Source organism: Bombus affinis, chromosome 9, assembly GCF_024516045.1.
Source record: "Bombus affinis isolate iyBomAffi1 chromosome 9, iyBomAffi1.2, whole genome shotgun sequence".
NCBI lineage: Eukaryota > Metazoa > Arthropoda > Insecta > Hymenoptera > Apidae > Bombus > Bombus affinis.
Genome location: NC_066352.1, coordinates 11,473,619 through 11,482,432, shown reverse-complemented (window position 1 = coordinate 11,482,432; position 8,814 = coordinate 11,473,619). Strand labels below are relative to the sequence as shown.

The 8,814-nt window shown below is 40.7% G+C and overlaps 1 protein-coding gene across 1 annotated transcript in view; it reads left to right on the top strand.

The window, feature by feature from the left end:
• Window positions 1-588: 588 nt before the first annotated feature.
• The window catches only part of LOC126920787 (zwei Ig domain protein zig-8-like), a 43,132-nt gene continuing 34,906 nt past the window's right edge, over window positions 589-8,814 (top strand). The window contains exon 1 of the mRNA XM_050731542.1: window positions 589-1,404. The gene's annotated coding sequence lies outside the window, so the exon portion shown is untranslated. The remainder of the gene's footprint in view (window positions 1,405-8,814) is intronic.

The following is an 8,814-nucleotide window of genomic DNA, read 5'->3' as shown; positions in this document are numbered from 1 at the left end:
GCTAGCCATTTCTATTGTCTTAAACTTCGACTTTTACTGCGACTTTATGTCTCTCGCTGGAAGACGTTCCGTTGTCGGAAGAATTTTTAACGATGTCACTTATATCCTAAAATAACAGAAAGGTAGGACAAGAGTTTGATAGTGACATCCGTCACTTTGTTTTTTAATGGTCCCTTTTTTATAGGACGAGTAACGATCAAGCACGAAATAAGCAATAACGCCGATATCAACATCGAGAATTCTAGTCGAAGAGAAATAGCGGCACCTCGTTGAAACCAGGCAAAAAGGAGGATGCAGAAAAAGGACGGAGAATAGAAAGAAGAGAAAGGTCCAAGCGAGAGGGTAAAAGGAGAAAAAGGTAAAAAAAAAGTATAAAAGGAAGTCGAAGGCAGAGGAAAGGAGAGAGAAGAAGGGCGGATAAAGAGAGCATAGGGAAGAGGGGTTTCACAGGCATCTCGTCAAAAAAGATGAAGTCACCGTGGTTTTGGGGCGGCACTGAGAAGAGGGGTGGGTGAGTTCTTTAAGGTAGGAGGCATGCGCGGCGTCCGGGGGTGCAGGACGCCGTCAGGGGGTTAGTCGCTTGCCAACAACACGACGCGCCGCTCGTGTATCGCGATCGTTCGACTCCATTTGCCGCGCACTGTCCTTTCGGCTTCTCCTTTGCTCGCGTCTCCTCGCTTTCGCGCATTCATCGACGCGTCGAGCGTTGTACGTGATCGCGGTACACTCGAACGCGGGATCTCCAGTTCCGCGCTCGTCCTTTTCCATCATCTTACGTGAAACAGCCAGTCGAAAGTTTGCTTCGAGTGCACAGACATTAAGGAAAAGTTTCCATTCGATAGTGCTAGGTGTTCTCTGTCGTCCGCTGTATTCTCTCACGTAGCGAGATACTCTTTATCGTTTCTTCGAAAGTGTTCCTGTAACAGTTACGAGTTTCTTAGGAGGTATTATGTGAAGATGAGAATCCAGATGGAAAGGTCGAGGACTTTGGGAACAGATATCCGTTACGAAGTACGGGAGCTTGCTTTTCCTTGAACTTGTGCTTCTGAAAAGCGTAGCCACCGTCAACGAACGTTGGCAATTGTTTGACACAATGCGCGGATCGAGGTGAACTTTCGCGGGAAGAAAGTGCGAGTGGACTAAGGTGGTTGCGGAATTTTGTCGAAATCTTTCCGGTCGAGGATCAAGTTTTATGGTTTTACACGGCGCCGATGCGCTTTTCTGCCCAATAAAACAGTGCTGTGATACAAGTGGCCTAAACCTTGCCACAAGAGTACTGCAACGTGTTACCGCCACTGCAGTGAATGACGCGAAAAAGTGTACGTAACTCCGATCGGCCTCGTGTAAGATAGCATCTCGTTGCTTTTTGGATCTTACACGTTACCAACGAGCAAGATAAACCAGGTATCTCTTTTTCTATTTCTAATTCAACCGAATACTACTATACTTGTACTTGTAATTTGATGTTTCTCGTTATATTCGTATTAGGAGAATCAGCGATGAAAGCGTCGCAACACGTTGATAATTTGTTAAGTATATTCAACGGTTTGATAGATCGTTGAAATTGAAACCCTTTAATACAATTCAAATGACAGCTATTTCCTCGAAAGGACAGGAATTGATTTAAGTGATTTCATCCAAAGGAGATTGAAATCGTATCGCGATGCGAACAACTTAACTGAGTAGTTATATACAAGGGTATACGCACGTAATAGGTTAGTAATACGTTCGTTATAAAGCGAATATACCATGGATACTTATACGCGCGGCTAACTCGTGCAAATGCATTATGTAATACAGGCATACATTGAAACTAATTAGATAACTTTGTTTTCCGTTTAACAATGAAATTGCTATATTACCTAGTAGAACGTGTGCTGCACACGGAACATCGATGCATGGGTTAAGCTCGTTGGTTTTGTAATTTAATTTCGAAATCCCGCTCCAGGCTAGGATACTAAAGCACAACTAGAGAAACGGAGATAACGTTTCTACATAGAAAACATAAGGCAAGTTATCAGAGATTCTACACGAATTTTCACGCTGAATAAGCAATTCGTCCTATTCGCTGAATAAGCAGAACTTTTGGAAATTTACGCATATAAATATCCGAGGGAATTTCTTTAACGGCGAAATTGGCGAAAATTCGAAAAACGGGAAATGTCGAAAAACGACTTGCTTGCGAGTTCTTGCAATTTTCCAGCGATGGATAATATTTGCGTTACGTCAAAAATATAAAATCGGGGCTTCAACGATTTCGTTAAAAATGCAAAAAAATTGATAACGTGTCGAGAGATAATTGTTTTTATTTTTCGCATCGTGCAACAGTGTCCATCAACGTTGATATCGATATCAGCAGGCATCGTGCGTCTTCTTTCTCGCTCGGATTAAATGAGTGACATTCCGTGCATTTAGTGCCCGATTTAATTGAAATTGAAACGGTATTTCGTACATCGTATTGTGCTTACATGGCGATGTGCTTTCCGTAATGGTCGATTTTATTTCGGCATGGCCGATAAATACTATAATTTCGGGCCCTGCCGCCGCAATTACCGTGAAACGTTAGGAGGAACACTCACGATACAATTTCGTACGAAATGTTGCCGTAATTCTTCGTTGAAGTAATTGGAGAGGGGAGTTGGCAGTTTCTAAGGGAAAGATTCATTTGATACCGGCATTCCGCAGCATCACCGGTATTATAATTTTGGAAGAAAAACGACAACCACATACAGAAGATTTTGAATAACAACGATTCATCTTCATTCCTGAAGTATAATTTTGGCAATTGCTTTTTATCGATCGGCCAGGTCAGATTACTTCGAAATACATGCTATGTCCACGTTGGCGAACATTGGAGATACTGTTTCGTGCTATGTACTGGTTCATGCAATAGCTAAAGAACGGATTAGGCCGATCGGTGTACGGCCACTTCAGAACCGATCAATCATGGAGGATTTTTATCGTTTGCCTATCTGAAGTTTTGTCGTTCGAATCATTATGCAAATACGATTTTCTTCGCGCGTGCATTGCCGTGGAATTTAATTAATAAACACGAAACTATTTCGTATTGGTCGGATGAGCTCGTTCGTTTTATTGGATCATCGCTTCTGCTAGAATATTAATACCCTATCTATGACTACTTTCATGACGTAAAAATTTTTTTACGCTGAGAGAGATTTTTTAACATCGATTCTATCGTTTGGCTTATGTTACGGGACATAAAATATTTCCTTTTTTGATACTTGATTTTTACAGCGTTGAATAATCAACGTATCGACGATCGATCGTATTAATGAATGTACATACATCGCTCTGAATAATTGTTCGTTAATTACTGCATTCCTGTGCCATGCAATATTAATGTAGCTATTACTGTAGAAACGTTTCGGTAAAGGTTGACTCGTTGCTCTTTCATTCGGAAAAATTCATCGAACAATTTAAATGAAGTTGTCAACGAAATGACAATAACTGCTATTGTGTGGCTAGCATGCAATTAACGTATTAATTAAATGTAGAAATTGCTGGGACGTTTAATAATTGCCACTTCTGTATTATTATCGGCTGGATAATAATCGTACGAAATTTTGCAACGTAACTACGTCCAAATGAAATTAATATAACAGATGATACGTAAAACTTTGCGAAAGCAATGTGAAAAGCGAGATGACGGAATAAAAGCAAGGAAAACGGATACTTAGTCATCTCCGATGATGTCGATGTCGGAACTCGTGTCGACGTGATTGAGGGAGAAAGCGATGGACGTTGGATAATTAATTACTTTGATTGCTATTAGAGAAGAGAATCACGTAGGCTGCTGCTTCATTCAGCAAACCGATCGTCCTATGCATTTGGTCACGTTGTTAATTGCCATTTCATTTATGTGTGGTTTCATCGGGATTTCCGCAAAAAGAAGGAAGAAGGAACCTTGTGGATAATAGTCGTCCGAAAGACTTCGTTGATAAGAAGGTTAAAGTTTCCATTAGAAAAATGTTTTCATCGTGAATGACTCGACCGGCAGGGCCATTTGTTAAAGAGGCGTAATAAAAAGACGATGTTTTTCATTTTCTTTTTGGTTCTGATCGTGAGTGCTGTTTTGTCACGAGAACGCGATCCGGAGGTGTCGATCGTAACAAAAAATTCGATTTCATCCGACGTTGACACCTGAGAGCCGATAATGATAGATGATTCCCTTCGGTCGGCTCTTCTTTCATCCATGAAAATACTAGCAGACGTTCAGCCAGCGCAGCCATCTAATGGAGATCGGCTGACAGGAATTTTTCTAATGGCTTTTCTTTTTTTATACATACCTTGCGAAAATTACGGTTGAACACTGATATCATCGTGTTTCCCCTGTTTTAGCCAGCAAATTTGTCGGACGTATGGAATTACGTTATTCCTAATAGGTCACCGAGTTTTATCCGGTTTTGTGGATATTCGGCTGGTCGTGTAATTGGACACAGATGCCGTGGTGGCTTTCTGAAAACGTAGATACGCGCAATATGTACATACGTATAGATAGGAATGTACACATGAGCCGGAATAATCAAGCGAGCTTTGCGTTTTATTTTGCCCGCTGTAACATGCGCGAGGCGTATCGAGGCGCCGCGCCACGCCGGATAAAAATTATTCTCTATTAATAGTAATAGTGTTCGGATATACAGCCGCCGGAGAAATCCCTGATAATGGAAAAATACAGAGACGCAGCGGCTGAACCCTTTGGTAATGTCACGCCATGCCACGCCACACCGACATCAGGTCAACTTTCGAATTAGGTCATAGATAGAAGAGGATGCTCGGTATCACTTTCGAGAGTGAATTTGAATATGTATGTAAATTTAAATCAATTAACCTACAATAATATATCGAAAATGCGAGCAATATCGCAAGAATATGTTTGCCATTGTACACGACAAGTGGTGACGTACGTACATAGTTTAATAAAACCTGACACTGTTAATCTACGTTAAATGATCTGTGTGCTCGTAAAAATAAAGATACAAAAATTATTGGTCCATTGTCAGAAAGATTGATAAAAAATGGCGCTATCGAGGGATTCGGAAAAACGTTCGATGCTTAAATTTAAATCGCAAGTGGCTCGTCGACGTTAATTTATTAAACCGTTACTCTGCGCACATTGATTTCGCGTGAACTATTACGTTGTGCGCTACTTTCGCATTAACTCATTTATTATAAACGCATCGTTAACCGTGTCACGATATAACTATGTTGAAAGGTAATTAGTGCATCGTACAGCAATATGTTGCATTTAGCGATATAATACGTCGCTCCATTCGCCGAATAAATTACTTCCTGTCGGTTTAGATAAGCTTCTGACTACTGGACGCATCATAAATTTCATAGGAAAAAATTCTTTGTTCTACATCGCGGTTAATCTAGGAAGTGGTCGAGTAATTATTCTACATCCGCTTTATCCCTAGCAACTTTCTTTAATTCGGCCCACCCCGTTTCCTGGAACAAATCAACCATAGATTTGACAAGCATACCTAAATTACATTACAAAGTCTCGATGACGAAGTACAAGCAGCTGCAGTAGATTAGTTCCCGTAACTAACTATAATTGCATCTGTCGCGGTACCGACTCCTCCGCTCGGTGTTTCTTCTCGAGTGCTCTTTGATAATTAGGGGAAAGTTAGAGTCCAGCTAACGAACTACGGATCGTTGTTACCTACGGTCTTGGACAGAACAAAAGGTGTAACGGTAATAAAGGTCGTACAACGATTGTAATAAATGAAAATGACGCAGGAAACCACGATACAAGTAAGATATAGAACATGACGAAACAAAGATGTAAATAACAACGGGGTAACAATTCGAAATAAAGCTACGAAAAATGGTAAAAAATAGAGGTGGTAGATGATATTATGCAAAGAGGAATTTCAACTTTGAGAAAAGATAAAAAGCGATAGCGGTAGAACGAGAGACATTTGAACGTTCTATGTTCAGAGCGCTTGATCCAATGAGTCGGCTATAAATAATGTATTTTTGATACTTATTGCTCGCGATATACTTACTTAGACTCGACGGGTGCAATTGGGCTGTGTGTTCTTGGCTCGCGAGCCAAAGACGCTTAATTATTCAAAGACAAGAGCAGTGTCGTTAGGTGACACGACCGCCGCTATTACCTCTATTTCCGTCATTCTCTTCACGTGGTTTATTAGTTTATTGTATGGGCGAATTTACTCGTTCATAAACGTCACCTTTATCCTTTGCATTAGCAGTAATCTTACTTGTTAAGTGGCGCTTTGCGCACGAGTTTCTGCACGTAGTATACAGGGCACTCGAATTCTCTTCTATTCGACTTTCTACGTCGACAAACTTGTGCCTTTGTTGTGCGCATCTACAGTGTTGAAAAACAATCGTACTCTAAATTTAACAGTGCATAAATGTACATAATAAATATTTAGAGAAGCAGATATACAAAGAAAAAAGGAAATGGTAATTCCGTCTGGAGTAGAAAGCACTTCGCGGCTTTAAAAAACGTTGCGCATATTGGTCTCGCACGACTTGCTTTGCTTCGATAAAGCTGGGTGATTAAAAAAAATAAATAAAATGCTTAAACGAATAGGAATATGCAGAGATCGTAACATTTCGTAGTTCATTCGTTGCTATTTTAATGGGATTACACGGACGATAAAGGCTGTAAAAATTGCCTCAAGAATTTCGTTATTATCGCAACCAAATTGCACGTTGGAAAACAAAGATCGAGATGTAAGCGAGAATTTGCACGCGAATCAAGTATAAGCGAAGATTAAATGGCCAAGAATTTATTGTGTCCGGACAGCTGGAATTGGCAGCAACGTTAATAACGACTAACAAAATCACAGTGACAAGTTCCGGAAAGTGGCCACCTCTTAATTACGATAGATTATCTTTGTTCGCAATGTGCGACGTTGATAATAATTTTATGACACGACGCGGAAACGAAACTGCTCGTTAAAACGACTGTAAACTAGCGGTAATTCTCCTCTGTGACGTTGGTTTGAAATTGAATCCTTTATGGCTTGATTGTTGAACCTTTCTGTGAATAAAAAAAACTGTTACTCTTAACGAGCACCTTTGTTCTCAGCTTTATTTTCATCAATGGAATACAAAAGATTTTCTGGCATTGACGTCACGGGCAAATTTATTTCCAACTTCGATCCAGGTATAATTACGTCAGAGGGAGAACCAAATTTCCCCACTTTTCGCCAATTCATTCTGCGAGACTTACCCAAGAAGGGACGAATATAGAACACACGGAAGAAAGAATTTCGAAACAAAAAAGTCACTACAATACGTCGCTATGAAGTCAAGTTCGACGCGATGAATATCGAGGGAACGATACTCACGCCGACGGCTACCACTTTTCTCGATGCATCGATGCGATTCTCCTTTTAAACAAAGCGGCGATCTTAACCCGCATTGCAGAACCTCTTTTATTTCCTTGTTTTCAAGCCGATATCTGAACGAATCTCGAAGTTCCTTCCCAACTTATTCATCTCTTCCCAATTCATTGTCAAAGAAACTTAAAATCTCCCTCGAACTTGTACTTTGCTTCCGATATTTCATTTTCTGAATTTAACTTTCTACAGGCGAACGATTTTTGTATTTTTCCTTATCGATGGTCTTTATAATTCGATATCGTTGTATCAGGTGTTGTCGTGATTTCACGTTGGCTCGTTTTTTGACGAAACCGTACGAAGAAAATGCGAAGGGTTGCTCCTGGCTCGAGATAGGATCTACTCACCAGGTGGAATAGGTGGACGTAAACGAAAGTGAAAGGATAAAAAGAAAGAGATAGGGGATAAAGTGGCATCCGTAAGGTTGACCTCATGATATACGATGACCATTACGAGGATCCTGAGGAACGAGAGAAGCAAGAAGACACCAGCTTTTGTACACGTATGTCAATTTCCTGGCCTACTGGGAAAATGTATTATTGTATTTTTATGTGTAAAGGTTATTATCTAAATTTGTCGGAAAATTATCTGCCAAACTTCTAGCCCCGTATACTCCGTATGCTGGTTGGATTTTCACCTCGCTACATCGAATTCTGTTCGATCTATGCAAACTAAATTAGCATCTGCCGTGACTCGTTGCCCGGTTCGTGCTATTTACGAAAAATAGATAGGTACATCATTTCAGCCACTGGATAATGCGAATAACTCGATTTTACCTTGGAAAGTATTTAGGTACGTACATACGTACATCAGGATGAATGCGCGGGCGAATTTTTTCTCTATCGATGCAGCGGCAATGCAATGCGATGCTCGAACCATTCGAACATTTGCTCGCAAGTGGTTGTTCGTGAATGTGTCTAAATAGACGTTCCATTCACTTTTCGTTGATTCATGAAAAATTATTAGTCGGATGAAACGGTTATCGGATCGAAAAAACGGGCCAAATTGCAATTTTTCTCGAACACGAAGTGACCTCCTGAGAGAAAGCAGATGGCGTGACGAATATCGTGTTCGACTGGTAATTACCAGCTGGAGGGTATACCATGGGTAATCAGACGATCAGACGTTGCCGTTCCCAGCGGAAAACCAACCCTTCGTGCCACCTTGCGTCTACATATACATCCTGTCTTGAAACCAGCGAGAAGACTTATCGGATCTCGCTAAATATGTCAGACCTACGTCTTCCGGTATCCGGGAAACCTCATCGAAAGTGACTTTATTCGATATCGATTTGCTGTTCGTTCCCCTTTCACCGATCGAACAAATTGTTTTCATACTGTTTGCGGAAAGAGGCCGAACTTCCGAAAGGCCTCGTTGTTAATAAGATTCATAGGTCGTTCTAACTCGTCTATAT